This window comes from Oncorhynchus mykiss, chromosome 5 (genome assembly GCF_013265735.2).
Source record: "Oncorhynchus mykiss isolate Arlee chromosome 5, USDA_OmykA_1.1, whole genome shotgun sequence".
NCBI classification, from domain to species: domain Eukaryota; kingdom Metazoa; phylum Chordata; class Actinopteri; order Salmoniformes; family Salmonidae; genus Oncorhynchus; species Oncorhynchus mykiss.
This window is the reverse complement of record NC_048569.1, coordinates 82,224,423-82,248,628: the sequence shown is the minus strand read 5'-3', so window position 1 is coordinate 82,248,628 and position 24,206 is coordinate 82,224,423.

The window sequence follows — 24,206 nt, the reverse complement described above, 5'->3', positions numbered from 1 at the left end:
AGTAGGACTACATTCAGTACTCGATACTGTCTAGTTCAGAGTTATGGTAAGTAGGCCTACATTCAGTACTCAATACGGTCTAGTTCAAAGTTATAGTAAGTAGGCCTACAATCAGTACTCAATACTGTCTAGTTCAGAGTCATAGTAAGTAGGCCTACATTCAGTACTCAATACTGTCTAGTTCAGAGTTATAGTAAGTAGGTCTACATTCAGTACTCAATACTGTCCTACTTCAGTGTAAGTATGTGTACATTCAGTATTCAATACTGTCCTACTTCAGAGTTATAGTAAGTAGGCCTACATTCAGTACTCAATACTGTCCTAGTTCAGAGTTATAGTAAGTAGACCTACATTCAATACTCAATACTGTCCTACTTCAGAGTTATAGTAAGAAGGCCTACATTCATTACTCAATATTGTCTTGTTCAGAGTTATAGTAAGTAGGACTACATTCAGTACTCAATACTGTCTAGTTCAGAGTTATAGTAAGTAGGCCTACATTCAGTACTCAAGACGGTATAACTTCAGAGTTATAGAAAGTACGCCTACATTCTGTACTCAAAACTGTCTAGTTCATAGTTATAGGAAGTAGGCCTACATTCAGTACTCAATACTGTCGACTTCAGAGTTATAGTAAGTAGGCCTACATTCAGTACTCAATACTGCCCTACTTTAGAGTTATAGTAAGTAGGCCTAAATTCAGTACTCAATACTGCCCTACTTCAGAGTTATAGTAAGTAGGCCTATATTCAGTACTCAATACTGTCCTACTTCAGAGTTATAGTAAGTAGGCCTACATTCAGTACTCAATACTGTCCAAATTCAGAGTAATTGTAAGTAGACCTACATTCAATACTCAATACTGTCCTACTTCAGAGTTATAGTAAGAAGGCCTAAATTCAGTACTCAATATTGTCTTGTTCAGAGTTATGGTAAGTAGGACTACATTCAGTACTCGATACTGTCTAGTTCAGAGTTATGGTAAGTAGGCCTACATTCAGTACTCAATACGGTCTAGTTCAGAGTTATAGTAAGAAGGCCTACATTCAGTACTCAATATTGTCTTGTTCAGAGTTATAGTAAGTAGGCCTACATTCAGTACTCAATACTGTCTAGTTCAGAGTTATAGTAAGTAGGCCTACATTCAGAACTCAATACTGTCTAGTTCAAAGTTATAGTAAGTAGGTCTACAATCAGTACTCAATACTGTCTAGTTCAGAGTCATAGTAAGTAGGCCTACATTCAGTAATCAATACTGTCTAGTTCAGAGTTATAGTAAGTAGGTCTACATTCAGTACTCAATACTGTCTAGTTCATAGTTATAGTAAGTAGGCCTACATTCAGTACTCAATACTGTCGACTTCAGAGTTATAGTAAGTAGGCCTACATTCAGTACTCAATACTGCCCTACTTTAGAGTTATAGTAAGTAGGCCTAAATTCAGTACTCAATACTGCCCTACTTCAGAGTTATAGTAAGTAGGCCTATATTCAGTACTCAATACTGTCCTACTTCAGAGTTATAGTAAGTAGGCCTACATTCAGTACTCAATACTGTCCAAATTCAGAGTAATTTTAAGTAGACCTACATTCAATACTCAATACTGTCCTACTTCAGAGTTATAGTAAGAAGGCCTAAATTCAGTACTCAATATTGTCTTGTTCAGAGTTATGGTAAGTAGGACTACATTCAGTACTCGATACGGTCTAGTTCAGAGTTATGGTAAGTAGGCCTACATTCAGTACTCAATACGGTCTAGTTCAGAGTTATAGTAAGAAGGCCTAAATTCAGTACTCAATATTGTCTTGTTCAGAGTTATAGTAAGTAGGCCTACATTCAGTACTCAATACTGTCTAGTTCAGAGTTATAGTAAGTAGGCCTACATTCAGTACTCAATATTGTCCTGTTCAGAGTTATGGTATGTAGGACTACATTCAGTACTCAATACTGTCTACTTCAGAGTTATAGTAAGAAGGCCTACATTCATTACTCAATATTGTCTTGTTCAGAGTTATAGTAAGTAGGACTACATTCAGTACTCAATACTGTCTAGTTCAGAGTTATAGTAAGTAGGTCTACATTCAGTACTCAATACTGTCTAGTTCAGAGTTATAGTAAGTAGGCCTACATTCAGAACTCAATACTGTCTAGTTCAAAGTTATAGTAAGTAGGTCTACAATCAGTACTCAATACTGTCTAGTTCAGAGTCATAGTAAGTAGGCCTACATTCAGTAATCAATACTGTCTAGTTCAGAGTTATAGTAAGTAGGTCTACATTCAGTACTCAATACTGTCTAGTTCATAGTTATAGGAAGTAGGCCTACATTCAGTACTCAATACTGTCGACTTCAGAGTTATAGTAAGTAGGCCTACATTCAGTACTCAATACTGCCCTACTTTAGAGTTATAGTAAGTAGGCCTAAATTCAGTACTCAATACTGCCCTACTTCAGAGTTATAGTAAGTAGGCCTATATTCAGTACTCAATACTGTCCTACTTCAGAGTTATAGTAAGTAGGCCTACATTCAGTACTCAATACTGTCCAAATTCAGAGTAATTGTAAGTAGACCTACATTCAATACTCAATACTGTCCTACTTCAGAGTTATAGTAAGAAGGCCTAAATTCAGTACTCAATATTGTCTTGTTCAGAGTTATGGTAAGTAGGACTACATTCAGTACTCGATACTGTCTAGTTCAGAGTTATGGTAAGTAGGCCTACATTCAGTACTCAATACGGTCTAGTTCAGAGTTATAGTAAGAAGGCCTAAATTCAGTACTCAATATTGTCTTGTTCAGAGTTATAGTAAGTAGGCCTACATTCAGTACTCAATACTGTCTAGTTCAGAGTTATAGTAAGTAGGCCTACATTCAGTACTCAATATTGTCCTGTTCAGAGTTATGGTATGTAGGACTACATTCAGTACTCAATACTGTCTACTTCAGAGTTATAGTAAGAAGGCCTACATTCATTACTCAATATTGTCTTGTTCAGAGTTATAGTAAGTAGGACTACATTCAGTACTCAATACTGTCTAATTCAGAGTTATAGTAAGTAGGTCTACATTCAGTACTCAATACTGTCTAGTTCAGAGTTATAGTAAGTAGGCCTACATTCAGAACTCAATACTGTCTAGTTCAAAGTTATAGTAAGTAGGTCTACAATCAGTACTCAATACTGTCTAGTTCAGAGTCATAGTAAGTAGGCCTACATTCAGTAATCAATACTGTCTAGTTCAGAGTTATAGTAAGTAGGTCTACATTCAGTACTCAATACTGTCTAGTTCATAGTTATAGGAAGTAGGCCTACATTCAGTACTCAATACTGTCGACTTCAGAGTTATAGTAAGTAGGCCTACATTCAGTACTCAATACTGCCCTACTTTAGAGTTATAGTAAGTAGGCCTAAATTCAGTACTCAATACTGCCCTACTTCAGAGTTATAGTAAGTAGGCCTATATTCAGTACTCAATACTGTCCTACTTCAGAGTTATAGTAAGTAGGCCTACATTCAGTACTCAATACTGTCCAAATTCAGAGTAATTGTAAGTAGACCTACATTCAATACTCAATACTGTCCTACTTCAGAGTTATAGTAAGAAGGCCTAAATTCAGTACTCAATATTGTCTTGTTCAGAGTTATGGTAAGTAGGACTACATTCAGTACTCGATACTGTCTAGTTCAGAGTTATGGTAAGTAGGCCTACATTCAGTACTCAATACGGTCTAGTTCAGAGTTATAGTAAGAAGGCCTAAATTCAGTACTCAATATTGTCTTGTTCAGAGTTATAGTAAGTAGGCCTACATTCAGTACTCAATACTGTCTAGTTCAGAGTTATAGTAAGTAGGCCTACATTCAGTACTCAATATTGTCCTGTTCAGAGTTATGGTATGTAGGACTACATTCAGTACTCAATACTGTCTACTTCAGAGTTATAGTAAGTAGGTCTACATTCAGTACTCAATACTGTCTAGTTCAGAGTTATAGTAAGCAGGCCTACATTCAGTACTCAATACTGTTCTACTTCAGAGTTATAGTAAGTAGGCCTACATTCAGTACTCAATACTGTCTAGTTCAAAGTTATAGTAAGTAGATCTACAATCAGTACTCAATACTGTCAAGTTCAGAGTCATAGTAAGTAGGCCTACATTCAGTACTCAATACTGTCTAGTTCAGAGTTATAGTAAGTAGGTCTACATTCAGTACTCAATACTGTCTAGTTCAGAGTTAGAGTAAGTAGGCCAACATTCAGTACTCAATACTGTCCTACTTCAGTGGAAGTATGCGTACATTCAGTACTCAATACGGTCTAGGTCAGAGTTATAGTAAGTAGGCCTACATTCAGTACTCAATACTGTCTAGTTCAGAGGTATAGTAAGTAGGCCTACATTCAGTACTCAATACTGTCCTACTTCAGAGTTATAGTAAGTAGGCCTACATTCAGTACTCAATACTGTCTAGTTCAGAGTTATAGTAAGTAGGCCTACATTCAGTACTCAATATTGTCCTGTTCAGAGTTATGGTATGTAGGACTACATTCAGTACTCAATACTGTCTACTTCAGAGTTATAGTAAGTAGGCCTATATTCAGTACTCGATACTGTCCTAGTTCAGAGTTATAGTAAGTAGGCCTACATTCAGTACTCAATACTGTCTAGTTAAGAGTTTTAGTAAGTAGGCCAACATTCAGTGCTCAATACTGTCCTACTTCAGAGTAAGTATGCATACATTCAGTATTCAATACGGTCTAGTTCAGAGTTATAGTAAGTAGGCCTACAATCAGTACTCAATACTGTCTAGTTCAGAGTCATAGTAAGTAGGCCTACATTCAGTACTCAATACTGTCTAGTTCAGAGTTATAGTAAGTAGGTCTACATTCAGTACTCAATACTGTCCTACTTCAGTGTAAGTATGCGTACATTCAGTATTCAATACTGTCCTACTTCAGAGTTATAGTAAGTAGGCCTACATTCAGTACTCAATACTGTCCTAGTTCAGAGTTATAGTAAGTAGACCTACATTCAATACTCAATACTGTCCTACTTCAGAGTTATAGTAAGAAGGCCTACATTCATTACTCAATATTGTCTTGTTCAGAGTTATAGTAAGTAGGACTACATTCAGTACTCAATACTGTCTAGTTCAGAGTTATAGTAAGTAGGCCTACATTCAGTACTCAAGACGGTATAACTTCAGAGTTATAGAAAGTACGCCTACATTCTGTACTCAAAACTGTCTAGTTCATAGTTATAGGAAGTAGGCCTACATTCAGTACTCAATACTGTCGACTTCAGAGTTATAGTAAGTAGGCCTACATTCAGTACTCAATACTGCCCTACTTTAGAGTTATAGTAAGTAGGCCTAAATTCAGTACTCAATACTGCCCTACTTCAGAGTTATAGTAAGTAGGCCTATATTCAGTACTCAATACTGTCCTACTTCAGAGTTATAGTAAGTAGGCCTACATTCAGTACTCAATACTGTCCAAATTCAGAGTAATTGTAAGTAGACCTACATTCAATACTCAATACTGTCCTACTTCAGAGTTATAGTAAGAAGGCCTAAATTCAGTACTCAATATTGTCTTGTTCAGAGTTATGGTAAGTAGGACTACATTCAGTACTCGATACTGTCTAGTTCAGAGTTATGGTAAGTAGGCCTACATTCAGTACTCAATACGGTCTAGTTCAGAGTTATAGTAAGAAGGCCTACATTCAGTACTCAATATTGTCTTGTTCAGAGTTATAGTAAGTAGGCCTACATTCAGTACTCAATACTGTCTAGTTCAGAGTTATAGTAAGTAGGCCTACATTCAGAACTCAATACTGTCTAGTTCAAAGTTATAGTAAGTAGGTCTACAATCAGTACTCAATACTGTCTAGTTCAGAGTCATAGTAAGTAGGCCTACATTCAGTAATCAATACTGTCTAGTTCAGAGTTATAGTAAGTAGGTCTACATTCAGTACTCAATACTGTCTAGTTCATAGTTATAGGAAGTAGGCCTACATTCAGTACTCAATACTGTCGACTTCAGAGTTATAGTAAGTAGGCCTACATTCAGTACTCAATACTGCCCTACTTTAGAGTTATAGTAAGTAGGCCTATATTCAGTACTCAATACTGTCCTACTTCAGAGTTATAGTAAGTAGGTCTACATTCAGTACTCAATACTGTCCAAATTCAGAGTAATTGTAAGTAGACCTACATTCAATACTCAATACTGTCCTACTTCAGAGTTATAGTAAGAAGGCCTAAATTCAGTACTCAATATTGTCTTGTTCAGAGTTATGGTAAGTAGGACTACATTCAGTACTCGATACGGTCTAGTTCAGAGTTATGGTAAGTAGGCCTACATTCAGTACTCAATACGGTCTAGTTCAGAGTTATAGTAAGAAGGCCTAAATTCAGTACTCAATATTGTCTTGTTCAGAGTTATAGTAAGTAGGCCTACATTCAGTACTCAATACTGTCTAGTTCAGAGTTATAGTAAGTAGGCCTACATTCAGTACTCAATATTGTCCTGTTCAGAGTTATGGTATGTAGGACTACATTCAGTACTCAATACTGTCTACTTCAGAGTTATAGTAAGAAGGCCTACATTCATTACTCAATATTGTCTTGTTCAGAGTTATAGTAAGTAGGACTACATTCAGTACTCAATACTGTCTAGTTCAGAGTTATAGTAAGTAGGCCTACATTCAGTACTCAAGACGGTATAACTTCAGAGTTATAGAAAGTACGCCTACATTCTGTACTCAAAACTGTCTAGTTCATAGTTATAGGAAGTAGGCCTACATTCAGTACTCAATACTGTCGACTTCAGAGTTATAGTAAGTAGGCCTACATTCAGTACTCAATACTGCCCTACTTTAGAGTTATAGTAAGTAGGCCTAAATTCAGTACTCAATACTGCCCTACTTCAGAGTTATAGTAAGTAGGCCTATATTCAGTACTCAATACTGTCCTACTTCAGAGTTATAGTAAGTAGGCCTACATTCAGTACTCAATACTGTCCAAATTCAGAGTTATAGTAAGAAGGCCTAAATTCAGTACTCAATATTGTCTTGTTCAGAGTTATGGTAAGTAGGACTACATTCAGTACTCGATACTGTCTAGTTCAGAGTTATGGTAAGTAGGCCTACATTCAGTACTCAATACGGTCTAGTTCAGAGTTATAGTAAGAAGGCCTACATTCAGTACTCAATATTGTCTTTTTCAGAGTTATAGTAAGTAGGCCTACATTCAGTACTCAATACTGTCTAGTTCAGAGTTATAGTAAGTAGGCCTACATTCAGAACTCAATACTGTCTAGTTCAAAGTTATAGTAAGTAGGTCTACAATCAGTACTCAATACTGTCTAGTTCAGAGTCATAGTAAGTAGGCCTACATTCAGTAATCAATACTGTCTAGTTCAGAGTTATAGTAAGTAGGTCTACATTCAGTACTCAATACTGTCTAGTTCATAGTTATAGGAAGTAGGCCTACATTCAGTACTCAATACTGTCGACTTCAGAGTTATAGTAAGTAGGCCTACATTCAGTACTCAATACTGCCCTACTTTAGAGTTATAGTAAGTAGGCCTAAATTCAGTACTCAATACTGCCCTACTTCAGAGTTATAGTAAGTAGGCCTATATTCAGTACTCAATACTGTCCTACTTCAGAGTTATAGTAAGTAGGCCTACATTCAGTACTCAATACTGTCCAAATTCAGAGTAATTGTAAGTAGACCTACATTCAATACTCAATACTGTCCTACTTCAGAGTTATAGTAAGAAGGCCTAAATTCAGTACTCAATATTGTCTTGTTCAGAGTTATGGTAAGTAGGACTACATTCAGTACTCGATACTGTCTAGTTCAGAGTTATGGTAAGTAGGCCTACATTCAGTACTCAATACGGTCTAGTTCAGAGTTATAGTAAGAAGGCCTAAATTCAGTACTCAATATTGTCTTGTTCAGAGTTATAGTAAGTAGGCCTACATTCAGTACTCAATACTGTCTAGTTCAGAGTTATAGTAAGTAGGCCTACATTCAGTACTCAATATTGTCCTGTTCAGAGTTATGGTATGTAGGACTACATTCAGTACTCAATACTGTCTACTTCAGAGTTATAGTAAGTAGGTCTACATTCAGTACTCAATACTGTCTAGTTCAGAGTTATAGTAAGCAGGCCTACATTCAGTACTCAATACTGTTCTACTTCAGAGTTATAGTAAGTAGGCCTACATTCAGTACTCAATACTGTCTAGTTCAAAGTTATAGTAAGTAGATCTACAATCAGTACTCAATACTGTCAAGTTCAGAGTCATAGTAAGTAGGCCTACATTCAGTACTCAATACTGTCTAGTTCAGAGTTATAGTAAGTAGGTCTACATTCAGTACTCAATACTGTCTAGTTCAGAGTTAGAGTAAGTAGGCCAACATTCAGTACTCAATACTGTCCTACTTCAGTGGAAGTATGCGTACATTCAGTACTCAATACGGTCTAGGTCAGAGTTATAGTAAGTAGGCCTACATTCAGTACTCAATACTGTCTAGTTCAGAGGTATAGTAAGTAGGCCTACATTCAGTACTCAATACTGTCCTACTTCAGAGTTATAGTAAGTAGGCCTACATTCAGTACTCAATACTGTCTAGTTCAGAGTTATAGTAAGTAGGCCTACATTCAGTACTCAATATTGTCCTGTTCAGAGTTATGGTATGTAGGACTACATTCAGTACTCAATACTGTCTACTTCAGAGTTATAGTAAGTAGGCCTATATTCAGTACTCGATACTGTCCTAGTTCAGAGTTATAGTAAGTAGGCCTACATTCAGTACTCAATACTGTCTAGTTAAGAGTTTTAGTAAGTAGGCCAACATTCAGTGCTCAATACTGTCCTACTTCAGAGTAAGTATGCATACATTCAGTATTCAATACGGTCTAGTTCAGAGTTATAGTAAGTAGGCCTACATTCAGTACTCAATACTGTCTAGTTCAGAGGTATATTAAGTAGGCCTACATTCAGTACTCAATACTGTCCTACTTCAGAGTTATAGTAAGTAGGCCTACATTCAGTACTCAATACTGTCTAATTCAGAGTTATAGTAAGAAGGCCTACATTCAGTACTCAATATTGTCTTGTTCAGAGTTATGGTAAGTAGGACTACATTCAGTACTCAATACTGTCTAGTTCAGAGTTATAGTAAATAGGCCTACATTCAGTACTTAATATGGTCCTACTTCAGAGTCATAGTAAGTAGGCCTACATTCAGTACGCAATACTGTCCTACTTCAGAGTTATAGTAAGTAGGCCTACATTCAGTACTCAATACTGTCTAGTTCAGAGTTATGGTAAGTAGGCCTACATTCAGTACTCAATACTGTCTAGTTCAGAGTTATAGTAAGTAGGCCTACATTCAGTACTCAATACTGTCTAGTTCAGAGTTATAGTAAGTAGGCCTACAATCAGTACTCAATACTGTCTAGTTCAGAGTCATAGTAAGTAGGCCTGCATTCAGTATTCAATACTGTCTAGTTCAGAGTTATAGTAAGTAGGCCTACATTCAGTACAAAATACTGTCTAGTTCAGAGTTAGAGTAAGTAGGCCAACATTCAGTGCTCAATACTGTCCTACTTCAGAGTAAGTATGCATACATTCAGTATTCAATACGGTCTAGTTCAGAGTTATAGTAAGTAGACCTATATTCAGTACTCGATACTGTCCTAGTTCAGAGTTATAGTAAGTAGGCCTACATTCAGTACTCAATACTGTCTAGTTAAGAGTTTTAGTAAGTAGGCCTATATTCAGTACTCAATACTATCCTACTTCAGAGTTATAGTAAGTAGGCCTGCATTCGGTACAAAATACTGTCTAGTTCAGAGTTAGAGTAAGTAGGCCAACATTCAGTGCTCAATACTGTCCTACTTCAGAGTAAGTATGCATACATTCAGTATTCAATACGGTCTAGTTCAGAGTTATAGTAGGTAGGCCTACATTCAGTACTCAATACTGTCTAGTTCAGAGGTATAGTAAGTAGGCCTACATTCAGTACTCAATTCTGTCCTACTTCAGAGTTATAGTAAGTAGGCCTACATTCAGTACTCAATACTGTCTAGTTCAGAGTTATAGTAAGAAGGCCTACATTCAGTACTCAATATTGTCTTGTTCAGAGTTATGGTAAGTAGGACTACATTCAGTACTCAATACTGTCTAGTTCAGAGTTATAGTAAATAGGCCTACATTCAGTACTTAATATGGTCCTACTTCAGAGTCATAGTAAGTAGGCCTACATTCAGTACTCAATACTGTCTAGTTCAGAGTTATGGTAAGTAGGCCTACATTCAGTACTCAATACTGTCTAGTTCAGAGTTATAGTAAGTAGGCCTACAATCAGTACTCAATACTGTCTAGTTCAGAGTCATAGTAAGTAGGCCTGCATTCAGTATTCAATACTGTCTAGTTCAGAGTTATAGTAAGTAGGCCTACATTCAGTACTAAATACTGTCTAGTTCAGAGTTAGAGTAAGTAGGCCAACATTTAGTGCTCAATACTGTCCTACTTCAGAGTAAGTATGCATACATTCAGTATTCAATACGTTCTAGTTCAGAGTTAAAGTAAGTAGGCCTACATTCAGTACTCAATACTGTCCTACTTCAGAGTTATAGTAAGTAGGCCTACATTCAGTACTCAATACTGTCTAGTTCAGAGTTATAGTAAGTAGGCCTATATTCAGTACTCAATACTGTCTAGTTCAGAGTTATAGTAAGTAGGTCTACATTCAGTACTCAATACTGTCTAGTTCAGAGTTAGAGTAAGTAGGCCAACATTCAGTACTCAATACTGTCCTACTTCAGTGGAAGTATGCGTACATTCAGTACTCAATACGGTCTAGGTCAGAGTTATAGTAAGTAGGCCTACATTCAGTACTCAATACTGTCTAGTTCAGAGGTATGGTAAGTAGGCCTACATTCAGTACTCAATACTGTCCTACTTCAGAGTTATAGTAAGTAGGCCTACATTCAGTACTCAATACTGTCTAGTTCAGAGTTATAGTAAGTAGGCCTACATTCAGTACTCAATATTGTCCTGTTCAGAGTTATGGTATGTAGGACTACATTCAGTACTCAATACTGTCTACTTCAGAGTTATAGTAAGTAGGCCTATATTCAGTACTCGATACTGTCCTAGTTCAGAGTTATAGTAAGTAGGCCTACATTCAGTACTCAATACTGTCTAGTTAAGAGTTTTAGTAAGTAGGCCAACATTCAGTGCTCAATACTGTCCTACTTCAGAGTAAGTATGCATACATTCAGTATTCAATACGGTCTAGTTCAGAGTTATAGTAAGTAGGCCTACATTCAGTACTCAATACTGTCTAGTTCAGAGGTATATTAAGTAGGCCTACATTCAGTACTCAATACTGTCCTACTTCAGAGTTATAGTAAGTAGGCCTACATTCAGTACTCAATACTGTCTAGTTCAGAGTTATAGTAAGAAGGCCTACATTCAGTACTCAATATTGTCTTGTTCAGAGTTATGGTAAGTAGGACTACATTCAGTACTCAATACTGTCTAGTTCAGAGTTATAGTAAATAGGCCTACATTCAGTACTTAATATGGTCCTACTTCAGAGTCATAGTAAGTAGGTCTACATTCAGTACGCAATACTGTCCTACTTCAGAGTTATAGTAAGTAGGCCTACATTCAGTACTCAATACTGTCTAGTTCAGAGTTATGGTAAGTAGGCCTACATTCAGTACTCAATACTGTCTAGTTCAGAGTTATAGTAAGTAGGCCTACATTCAGTACTCAATACTGTCTAGTTCAGAGTTATAGTAAGTAGGCCTACAATCAGTACTCAATACTGTCTAGTTCAGAGTCATAGTAAGTAGGCCTGCATTCAGTATTCAATACTGTCTAGTTCAGAGTTATAGTAAGTAGGCCTACATTCAGTACAAAATACTGTCTAGTTCAGAGTTAGAGTAAGTAGGCCAACATTCAGTGCTCAATACTGTCCAACTTCAGAGTAAGTATGCATACATTCAGTATTCAATACGGTCTAGTTCAGAGTTATAGTAAGTAGACCTATATTCAGTACTCGATACTGTCCTAGTTCAGAGTTATAGTAAGTAGGCCTACATTCAGTACTCAATACTGTCTAGTTAAGAGTTTTAGTAAGTAGGCCTATATTCAGTACTCAATACTATCCTACTTCAGAGTTATAGTAAGTAGGCCTGCATTCGGTACAAAATACTGTCTAGTTCAGAGTTAGAGTAAGTAGGCCAACATTCAGTGCTCAATACTGTCCTACTTCAGAGTAAGTATGCATACATTCAGTATTCAATACGGTCTAGTTCAGAGTTATAGTAGGTAGGCCTACATTCAGTACTCAATACTGTCTAGTTCAGAGGTATAGTAAGTAGGCCTACATTCAGTACTCAATTCTGTCCTACTTCAGAGTTATAGTAAGTAGGCCTACATTCAGTACTCAATACTGTCTAGTTCAGAGTTATAGTAAGAAGGCCTACATTCAGTACTCAATATTGTCTTGTTCAGAGTTATGGTAAGTAGGACTACATTCAGTACTCAATACTGTCTAGTTCAGAGTTATAGTAAATAGGACTACATTCAGTACTTAATATGGTCCTACTTCAGAGTCATAGTAAGTAGGCCTACATTCAGTACTCAATACTGTCTAGTTCAGAGTTATGGTAAGTAGGCCTACATTCAGTACTCAATACTGTCTAGTTCAGAGTTATAGTAAGTAGGCCTACAATCAGTACTCAATACTGTCTAGTTCAGAGTCATAGTAAGTAGGCCTGCATTCAGTATTCAATACTGTCTAGTTCAGAGTTATAGTAAGTAGGCCTACATTCAGTACTAAATACTGTCTAGTTCAGAGTTATAGTAAGTAGGCCTACATTCAGTACTCAATACTGTCTAGTTCAGAGTTAGGGTAAGTAGGCCAACATTCAGTACTCAATACTGTCTAGTTCAGAGTTATAGTAAGTAGGCCTACAATCAGTACTCAATATTGTCTTGTTCAGAGTTATGGTAAGTAGAACTACATTCAGTACTCAATATTGTCTTGTTCAGAGTTATGGTAAGTAGAACTACATTCAGTACTCAATACTGTCTTGTTCAGAGTTATCGTAAGTAGGCCTACATTCAGTACTCAATACTGTCTAGTTCAGAGTTAGAGTAAGTAGGCCAACATTCAGTACTCAATACTGTCTAGTTCAGAGGTATAGTAAGTAGGCCTACATTCAGTACTCAATACTGTCCTACTTCAGAGTTATAGTAAGTAGGCCTACATTCAGTACTCAATACTGTCTAGTTCAGAGTTATAGTAAGAAGGCCTACATTCAGAACTCAATATTGTCTTGTTCAGAGTTATGGTAAGTAGGACTACATTCAGTACTCAATACTGTCTAGTTCAGAGTTATAGTAAATAGGCCTACATTCTGTACTTAATATGGTCCTACTTCAGAGTTATAGTAAGTAGGCCTACATTCAGTACGCAATACTGTCCTACTTCAGAGTTATAGTAAGTAGGCCTACATTCAGTACTCAATACTGTCCTACTTCAGAGTTATAGTAAGTAGGCCTACATTCAGTACTCAATACTGTCTAGTTCAGAGTTATAGTAAGAAGGCCTACATTCAGAACTCAATATTGTCTTGTTCAGAGTTATGGTAAGTAGGACTACATTCAGTACTCAATACTGTCTACTTCAGAGTTATAGTAAATAGGCCTACATTCAGTACTTAATATGGTCCTACTTCAGAGTTATAGTAAGTAGGCCTACATTCAGTACGCAATACTGTCCTACTTCAGAGTTATAGTAAGTACGCCTACATTCAGTACTCAATATTGTCTTGTTCAGAGTCATAGTAAGTAGGCCTGCATTCAGTATTCAATACTGTCTAGTTCAGAGTTATAGTAAGTAGGCCTACAATCAGTACTCAATACTGTCTAGTTCAGAGTCATAGTAAGTAGGCCTGCATTCAGTATTCAATACTGTCTAGTTCAGAGTTATAGTAAGTAGGCCTACATTCAGTACTAAATACTGTCTAGTTCAGAGTTAGAGTAAGTAGGCCAACATTTAGTGCTCAATACTGTCCTACTTCAGAGTAAGTATGCATACATTCAGTATTCAATACGTTCTAGTTCAGAGTTAAAGTAAGTAGGCCTACATTCAGTACTCAATACTGTCCTACTTCAGAGTTATAGTAAGTAGGCCTACATTCAGTACTCAATACTGTCTAGTTCAGAGTTATAGTAAGAAGGCCTACATTCAGTACTCAATATTGTCTAGTTCAGAGTTATAGTAAGTAGTCCTACATTCAGTACGCAATACTGTTCTACTTCAGAGTTATAGTAAGTAGACCTACATTCAGTACTCAATACTGTCTAGTTCAGAGTTATAGTAAGTAGTCCTACATTCAATACTCAATACTGTCAAGTTCAGAGTTAGAGTAAGTTGGCCAACATTCAGTACTCAATACTGTCCAACTTCAGAGTAATAGTAAGTACGCCTACATTCAGTACGCAATATTGTCCTACTTCAGAGATATAGTAAGTAGGCCTACATTCAGTACTCAAAAGTGTCTAGTTCAGAGTTATAGTAAGTAGGCCTATATTCAGTACTCAATACTGTCTAGTTCAGAGTTATAGTAAGTAGGTCTACATTCAGTACTCAATACTGTCTAGTTCAGAGTTAGAGTAAGTAGGCCAACATTCAGTACTCAATACTGTCCTACTTCAGTGGAAGTATGCGTACATTCAGTACTCAATACGGTCTAGGTCAGAGTTATAGTAAGTAGGCCTACATTCAGTACTCAATACTGTCTAGTTCAGAGGTATAGTAAGTAGGCCTACATTCAGTACTCAATACTGTCCTACTTCAGAGTTATAGTAAGTAGGCCTACATTCAGTACTCAATACTGTCTAGTTCAGAGTTATAGTAAGTAGGCCTACATTCAGTACTCAATATTGTCCTGTTCAGAGTTATGGTATGTAGGACTACATTCAGTACTCAATACTGTCTACTTCAGAGTTATAGTAAGTAGGCCTATATTCAGTACTCGATACTGTCCTAGTTCAGAGTTATAGTAAGTAGGCCTACATTCAGTACTCAATACTGTCTAGTTAAGAGTTTTAGTAAGTAGGCCAACATTCAGTGCTCAATACTGTCCTACTTCAGAGTAAGTATGCATACATTCAGTATTCAATACGGTCTAGTTCAGAGTTATAGTAAGTAGGCCTACATTCAGTACTCAATACTGTCTAGTTCAGAGGTATATTAAGTAGGCCTACATTCAGTACTCAATACTGTCCTACTTCAGAGTTATAGTAAGTAGGCCTACATTCAGTACTCAATACTGTCTAGTTCAGAGTTATAGTAAGAAGGCCTACATTCAGTACTCAATATTGTCTTGTTCAGAGTTATGGTAAGTAGGACTACATTCAGTACTCAATACTGTCTAGTTCAGAGTTATAGTAAATAGGCCTACATTCAGTACTTAATATGGTCCTACTTCAGAGTCATAGTAAGTAGGCCTACATTCAGTACGCAATACTGTCCTACTTCAGAGTTATAGTAAGTAGGCCTACATTCAGTACTCAATACTGTCTAGTTCAGAGTTATGGTAAGTAGGCCTACATTCAGTACTCAATACTGTCTAGTTCAGAGTTATAGTAAGTAGGCCTACATTCAGTACTCAATACTGTCTAGTTCAGAGTTATAGTAAGTAGGCCTACAATCAGTACTCAATACTGTCTAGTTCAGAGTCATAGTAAGTAGGCCTGCATTCAGTATTCAATACTGTCTAGTTCAGAGTTATAGTAAGTAGGCCTACATTCAGTACAAAATACTGTCTAGTTCAGAGTTAGAGTAAGTAGGCCAACATTCAGTGCTCAATACTGTCCTACTTCAGAGTAAGTATGCATACATTCAGTATTCAATACGGTCTAGTTCAGAGTTATAGTAAGTAGACCTATATTCAGTACTCGATACTGTCCTAGTTCAGAGTTATAGTAAGTAGGCCTACATTCAGTACTCAATACTGTCTAGTTAAGAGTTTTAGTAAGTAGGCCTATATTCAGTACTCAATACTATCCTACTTCAGAGTTATAGTAAGTAGGCCTGCATTCGGTACAAAATACTGTCTAGTTCAGAGTTAGAGTAAGTAGGCCAACATTCAGTGCTCAATACTGTCCTACTTCAGAGTAAGTATGCATACATTCAGTATTCAATACGGTCTAGTTCAGAGTTATAGTAGGTAGGCCTACATTCAGTACTCAATTCTGTCCTACTTCAGAGTTATAGTAAGTAGGCCTACATTCAGTACTCAATACTGTCTAGTTCAGAGTTATAGTAAGAAGGCCTACATTCAGTACTCAATATTGTCTTGTTCAGAGTTATGGTAAGTAGGACTACATTCAGTACTCAATACTGTCTAGTTCAGAGTTATAGTAAATAGGCCTACATTCAGTACTTAATATGGTCCTACTTCAGAGTCATAGTAAGTAGGCCTACATTCAGTACTCAATACTGTCTAGTTCAGAGTTATGGTAAGTAGGCCTACATTCAGTACTCAATACTGTCTAGTTCAGAGTTATAGTAAGTAGGCCTACAATCAGTACTCAATACTGTCTAGTTCAGAGTCATAGTAAGTAGGCCTGCATTCAGTATTCAATACTGTCTAGTTCAGAGTTATAGTAAGTAGGCCTACATTCAGTACTAAATACTGTCTAGTTCAGAGTTAGAGTAAGTAGGCCAACATTTAGTGCTCAATACTGTCCTACTTCAGAGTAAGTATGCATACATTCAGTATTCAATACGTTCTAGTTCAGAGTTAAAGTAAGTAGGCCTACATTCAGTACTCAATACTGTCCTTCTTCAGAGTTATAGTAAGTAGGCCTACATTCAGTACACAATACTGTCTAGTTCAGAGTTATAGTAAGAAGGCCTACATTCAGTACTCAATATTGTCTAGTTCAGAGTTATAGTAAGTAGTCCTACATTCAGTACGCAATACTGTTCTACTTCAGAGTTATAGTAAGTAGGCCTACATTCAGTACTCAATACTGTCTAGTTCAGAGTTATAGTAAGTAGTCCTACATTCAATACTCAATACTGTCAAGTTCAGAGTTAGAGTAAGTTGGCCAACATTCAGTACTCAATACTGTCCAACTTCAGAGTAATAGTAAGTACGCCTACATTCAGTACGCAATATTGTCCTACTACAGAGATATAGTAAGTAGGCCTACATTCAGTACTCAAAAGTGTCTAGTTCAGAGTTATAGTAAGTAGGCCTATATTCAGTACTCAATACTGTCCTACTTCAGAGTTATAGTAAGTAGGCCTACATTCAGTACTCAATACTGTTCTACTTCAGAGTTACAGTAGTAGGCCTATATTCAGCACTCAATACTGTCCTACTTCAGAGTTATAGTAAGTAGGCCTACAATCAGTACTCAATACTGTCTAGTTCAGAGTTATAGTAAGTAGGCCTACATTCAGTACTCAATATTGTCTTGTTCAGAGTTATGGTAAGTAGAACTACATTCAGTACTCAATATTGTCTTGTTCAGAGTTATGGTAAGTAGAACTACATTCAGTACTCAATACTGTCTTGTTCAGAGTTATCGTAAGTAGGCCGACATTCAGTACTCAATACTGTCTAGTTCAGAGTTAGAGTAAGTAGGCCAACATTCAGTACTCAATACTGTCTAGTTCAGAGGTATAGTAAGTAGGCCTACATTCAGTACTCAATACTGTCCTACTTCAGAGTTATAGTAAGTAGGCCTACATTCAGTACTCAATACTGTCTAGTTCAGAGTTATAGTAAGAAGGCCTACATTCAGAACTCAATATTGTCTTGTTCAGAGTTATGGTAAGTAGGACTACATTCAGTACTCAATACTGTCTAGTTCAGAGTTATAGTAAATAGGCCTACATTCAGTACTTAATATGGTCCTACTTCAGAGTTATAGTAAGTAGGCCTACATTCAGTACGCAATACTGTCCTACTTCAGAGTTATAGTAAGTAGGCCTACATTCAGTACTCAATACTGTCCTACTTCAGAGTTATAGTAAGTAGGCCTACATTCAGTACTCAATACTGTCTAGGTCAGAGTTATAGTAAGAAGGCCTACATTCAGAACTCAATATTGTCTTGTTCAGAGTTATGGTAAGTAGGACTACATTCAGTACTCAATACTGTCTACTTCAGAGTTATAGTAAATAGGCCTACATTCAGTACTTAATATGGTCCTACTTCAGAGTTATAGTAAGTAGGCCTACATTCAGTACGCAATACTGTCCTACTTCAGAGTTATAGTAAGTACGCCTACATTCAGTACTCAAAAGTGTCTAGTTCAGAGTTATAGTAATTAGGCCTATATTCAGTACTCGATACTGTCCTAGCTCAGAGTTATAGTAAGTAGGCCTACAATCAGTACTCAATATTGTCTTGTTCAGAGTTATAGTAAGTAGGCCTACATTCAGTACTCAAAAGTGTCTAGTTCAGAGTTATAGTAATTAGGCCTATATTCAGTACTCGATACTGTCCTAGCTCAGAGTTATAGTAAGTAGGCATACAATCAGTACTCAATACTGTCTAGTTCAGAGTTATAGTAAGTAGACCTACATTCAGTACTCAATACTGTCTAGTTCAGAGTTATAGTAAGTAGTCCTACATTCAATACTCAATACTGTCAAGTTCAGAGTTAGAGTAAGTTGGCCAACATTCAGTACTCAATACTGTCCAACTTCAGAGTAATAGTAAGTACGCCTACATTCAGTACGCAATATTGTCCTATTTCAGAGATATAGTAAGTAGGCCTACATTCAGTACTCAAAAGTGTCTAGTTCAGAGTTATAGTAAGTAGGCCTATATTCAGTACTCAATACTGTCTAGTTCAGAGTTATAGTAAGTAGGCCTACATTCAGTACTCAATACTGTCTAGTTCAGAGTTAGAGTAAGTAGGCCAACATTCAGTACTCAATACTGTCCTACTTCAGTGGAAGTATGCGTACATTCAGTACTCAATACGGTCTAGGTCAGAGTTATAGTAAGTAGGCCTACATTCAGTACTCAATACTGTCTAGTTCAGAGGTATAGTAAGTAGGCCTACATTCAGTACTCAATACTGTCCTACTTCAGAGTTATAGTAAGTAGGCCTACATTCAGTACTCAATACTGTCTAGTTCAGAGTTATAGTAAGTAGGCCTACATTCAGTACTCAATATTGTCCTGTTCAGAGTTATGGTATGTAGGACTACATTCAGTACTCAATACTGTCTACTTCAGAGTTATAGTAAGTAGGCCTATATTCAGTACTCGATACTGTCCTAGTTCAGAGTTATAGTAAGTAGGCCTACATTCAGTACTCAATACTGTCTAGTTAAGAGTTTTAGTAAGTAGGCCAACATTCAGTGCTCAATACTGTCCTACTTCAGAGTAAGTATGCATACATTCAGTATTCAATACGGTCTAGTTCAGAGTTATAGTAAGTAGGCCTACATTCAGTACTCAATACTGTCTAGTTCAGAGGTATATTAAGTAGGCCTACATTCAGTACTCAATACTGTCCTACTTCAGAGTTATAGTAAGTAGGCCTACATTCAGTACTCAATACTGTCTAGTTCAGAGTTATAGTAAGAAGGCCTACATTCAGTACTCAATATTGTCTTGTTCAGAGTTATGGTAAGTAGGACTACATTCAGTACTCAATACTGTCTAGTTCAGAGTTATAGTAAATAGGCCTACATTCAGTACTTAATATGGTCCTACTTCAGAGTCATAGTAAGTAGGCCTACATTCAGTACGCAATACTGTCCTACTTCAGAGTTATAGTAAGTAGGCCTACATTCAGTACTCAATACTGTCTAGTTCAGAGTTATGGTAAGTAGGCCTACATTCAGTACTCAATACTGTCTAGTTCAGAGTTATAGTAAGTAGGCCTACATTCAGTACTCAATACTGTCTAGTTCAGAGTTATAGTAAGTAGGCCTACAATCAGTACTCAATACTGTCTAGTTCAGAGTCATAGTAAGTAGGCCTGCATTCAGTATTCAATACTGTCTAGTTCAGAGTTATAGTAAGTAGGCCTACATTCAGTACAAAATACTGTCTAGTTCAGAGTTAGAGTAAGTAGGCCAACATTCAGTGCTCAATACTGTCCTACTTCAGAGTAAGTATGCATACATTCAGTATTCAATACGGTCTAGTTCAGAGTTATAGTAAGTAGACCTATATTCAGTACTCGATACTGTCCTAGTTCAGAGTTATAGTAAGTAGGCCTACATTCAGTACTCAATACTGTCTAGTTAAGAGTTTTAGTAAGTAGGCCTATATTCAGTACTCAATACTATCCTACTTCAGAGTTATAGTAAGTAGGCCTGCATTCGGTACAAAATACTGTCTAGTTCAGAGTTAGAGTAAGTAGGCCAACATTCAGTGCTCAATACTGTCCTACTTCAGAGTAAGTATGCATACATTCAGTATTCAATACGGTCTAGTTCAGAGTTATAGTAGGTAGGCCTACATTCAGTACTCAATTCTGTCCTACTTCAGAGTTATAGTAAGTAGGCCTACATTCAGTACTCAATACTGTCTAGTTCAGAGTTATAGTAAGAAGGCCTACATTCAGTACTCAATATTGTCTTGTTCAGAGTTATGGTAAGTAGGACTACATTCAGTACTCAATACTGTCTAGTTCAGAGTTATAGTAAATAGGCCTACATTCAGTACTTAATATGGTCCTACTTCAGAGTCATAGTAAGTAGGCCTACATTCAGTACTCAATACTGTCTAGTTCAGAGTTATGGTAAGTAGGCCTACATTCAGTACTCAATACTGTCTAGTTCAGAGTTATAGTAAGTAGGCCTACAATCAGTACTCAATACTGTCTAGTTCAGAGTCATAGTAAGTAGGCCTGCATTCAGTATTCAATACTGTCTAGTTCAGAGTTATAGTAAGTAGGCCTACATTCAGTACTAAATACTGTCTAGTTCAGAGTTAGAGTAAGTAGGCCAACATTTAGTGCTCAATACTGTCTAGTTCAGAGTTATAGTAAGTAGGCCTACATTCAGTACTCGATACTGTCTAGTTCAGAGTTATAGTAAGTAGGCCTACAATCAGTACTCAATACTGTCTAGTTCAGAGTCATAGTAAGTAGGCCTGCATTCAGTATTCAATACTGTCTAGTTCAGAGTTATAGTAAGTAGGCCTACATTCAGTACTAAATACTGTCTAGTTCAGAGTTAGAGTAAGTAGGCCAACATTTAGTGCTCAATACTGTCTAGTTCAGAGTTATAGTAAGTAGGCCTACATTCAGTACTCAATACTGTCCTACTTCAGAGTAAGTATGCATACATTCAGTATTCAATACGTTCTAGTTCAGAGTTAAAGTAAGTAGGCCTACATTCAGTACTCAATACTGTCCTTCTTCAGAGTTATAGTAAGTAGGCCTACATTCAGTACACAATACTGTCTAGTTCAGAGTTATAGTAAGAAGGCCTACATTCAGTACTCAATATTGTCTAGTTCAGAGTTATAGTAAGTAGTCCTACATTCAGTACGCAATACTGTTCTACTTCAGAGTTATAGTAAGTAGGCCTACATTCAGTACTCAATACTGTCTAGTTCAGAGTTATAGTAAGTAGTCCTACATTCAATACTCAATACTGTCAAGTTCAGAGTTAGAGTAAGTTGGCCAACATTCAGTACTCAATACTGTCCAACTTCAGAGTAATAGTAAGTACGCCTACATTCAGTACGCAATATTGTCCTACTACAGAGATATAGTAAGTAGGCCTACATTCAGTACTCAAAAGTGTCTAGTTCAGAGTTATAGTAAGTAGGCCTATATTCAGTACTCAATACTGTCCTACTTCAGAGTTATAGTAAGTAGGCCTACATTCAGTACTCAATACTGTTCTACTTCAGAGTTACAGTAGTAGGCCTATATTCAGCACTCAATACTGTCCTACTTCAGAGTTATAGTAAGTAGGCCTACAATCAGTACTCAATACTGTCTAGTTCAGAGTTATAGTAAGTAGGCCTACATTCAGTACTCAATATTGTCTTGTTCAGAGTTATGGTAAGTAGAACTACATTCAGTACTCAATATTGTCTTGTTCAGAGTTATGGTAAGTAGAACTACATTCAGTACTCAATACTGTCTTGTTCAGAGTTATCGTAAGTAGGCCGACATTCAGTACTCAATACTGTCTAGTTCAGAGTTAGAGTAAGTAGGCCAACATTCAGTACTCAATACTGTCTAGTTCAGAGGTATAGTAAGTAGGCCTACATTCAGTACTCAATACTGTCCTACTTCAGAGTTATAGTAAGTAGGCCTACATTCAGTACTCAATACTGTCTAGTTCAGAGTTATAGTAAGAAGGCCTACATTCAGAACTCAATATTGTCTTGTTCAGAGTTATGGTAAGTAGGACTACATTCAGTACTCAATACTGTCTAGTTCAGAGTTATAGTAAATAGGCCTACATTCAGTACTTAATATGGTCCTACTTCAGAGTTATAGTAAGTAGGCCTACATTCAGTACGCAATACTGTCCTTCTTCAGAGTTATAGTAAGTAGGCCTACATTCAGTACTCAATACTGTCCTACTTCAGAGTTATAGTAAGTAGGCCTACATTCAGTACTCAATACTGTCTAGGTCAGAGTTATAGTAAGAAGGCCTACATTCAGAACTCAATATTGTCTTGTTCAGAGTTATGGTAAGTAGGACTACATTCAGTACTCAATACTGTCTACTTCAGAGTTATAGTAAATAGGCCTACATTCAGTACTTAATATGGTCCTACTTCAGAGTTATAGTAAGTAGGCCTACATTCAGTACGCAATACTGTCCTACTTCAGAGTTATAGTAAGTACGCCTACATTCAGTACTCAAAAGTGTCTAGTTCAGAGTTATAGTAATTAGGCCTATATTCAGTACTCGATACTGTCCTAGCTCAGAGTTATAGTAAGTAGGCCTACAATCAGTACTCAATATTGTCTTGTTCAGAGTTATAGTAAGTAGGCCTACATTCAGTACTCAAAAGTGTCTAGTTCAGAGTTATAGTAATTAGGCCTATATTCAGTACTCGATACTGTCCTAGCTCAGAGTTATAGTAAGTAGGCCTACAATCAGTACTCAATACTGTCTAGTTCAGAGTTATAGTAAGTAGGCCTACATTCAGTACTCAATACTGTCTAGTTCAGAGTTATAGTAAGTAGGCCTACAATCAGTACTCAATACTGTCTAGTTCAGAGTTATAGTAAGTAGGCCTACATTCAGTACTCAATACTGTCCTACTTCAGAGTTATAGTAAGTAGGCCTACATTCAGTACTCAATACTGTCCTAGTTCAGTGTAAGTATGCGTACATTCAGTATTCAATACGGTCTAGGTCAGAGTTATAGTAAGTAGGCCTACATTCAGTACTCAATACTGTCTAGTTCAGAGGTATAGTAAGTAGTCCTACTTTCAGTACTCAATACTGTCCTACTTCAGAGTTATAGTAAGTAGGTCTACATTCAGTACTCAATACTGTCCTACTTCAGAGTTATAGTAAGTAGTCCTACATTCAGTACTCAATACTGTCTAGTTCAGAGTTATAGTAAGTAGGCCTACATTCAGTACTCAATACTGTCCTACTTCAGAGTTATAGTAAGTAGGCCTACATTCAGTACTCAATACTGTCCTACTTCAGAGTTATAGTAAGTAGGCCTACATTCAGTACTCAATACTGTCTAGGTCAGAGTTATAGTAAGAAGGCCTACATTCAGAACTCAATATTGTCTTGTTCAGAGTTATGGTAAGTAGGACTACATTCAGTACTCAATACTGTCTACTTCAGAGTTATAGTAAATAGGCCTACATTCAGTACTTAATATGGTCCTACTTCAGAGTTATAGTAAGTAGGCCTACATTCAGTACGCAATACTGTCCTACTTCAGAGTTATAGTAAGTACGCCTACATTCAGTACTCAATATTGTCTTGTTCAGAGTTATAGTAAGTAGGCCTACATTCAGTACTCAAAAGTGTCTAGTTCAGAGTTAGAGTAAGTAGGCCAACATTCAGTACTCAATACTGTCCAACTTCAGAGTTATAGTAAGTACGCCTACATTCAGTACTCAATATTGTCTTGTTCAGAGTTATAGTAAGTAGGCCTACATTCAGTACTCAAAAGTGTCTAGTTCA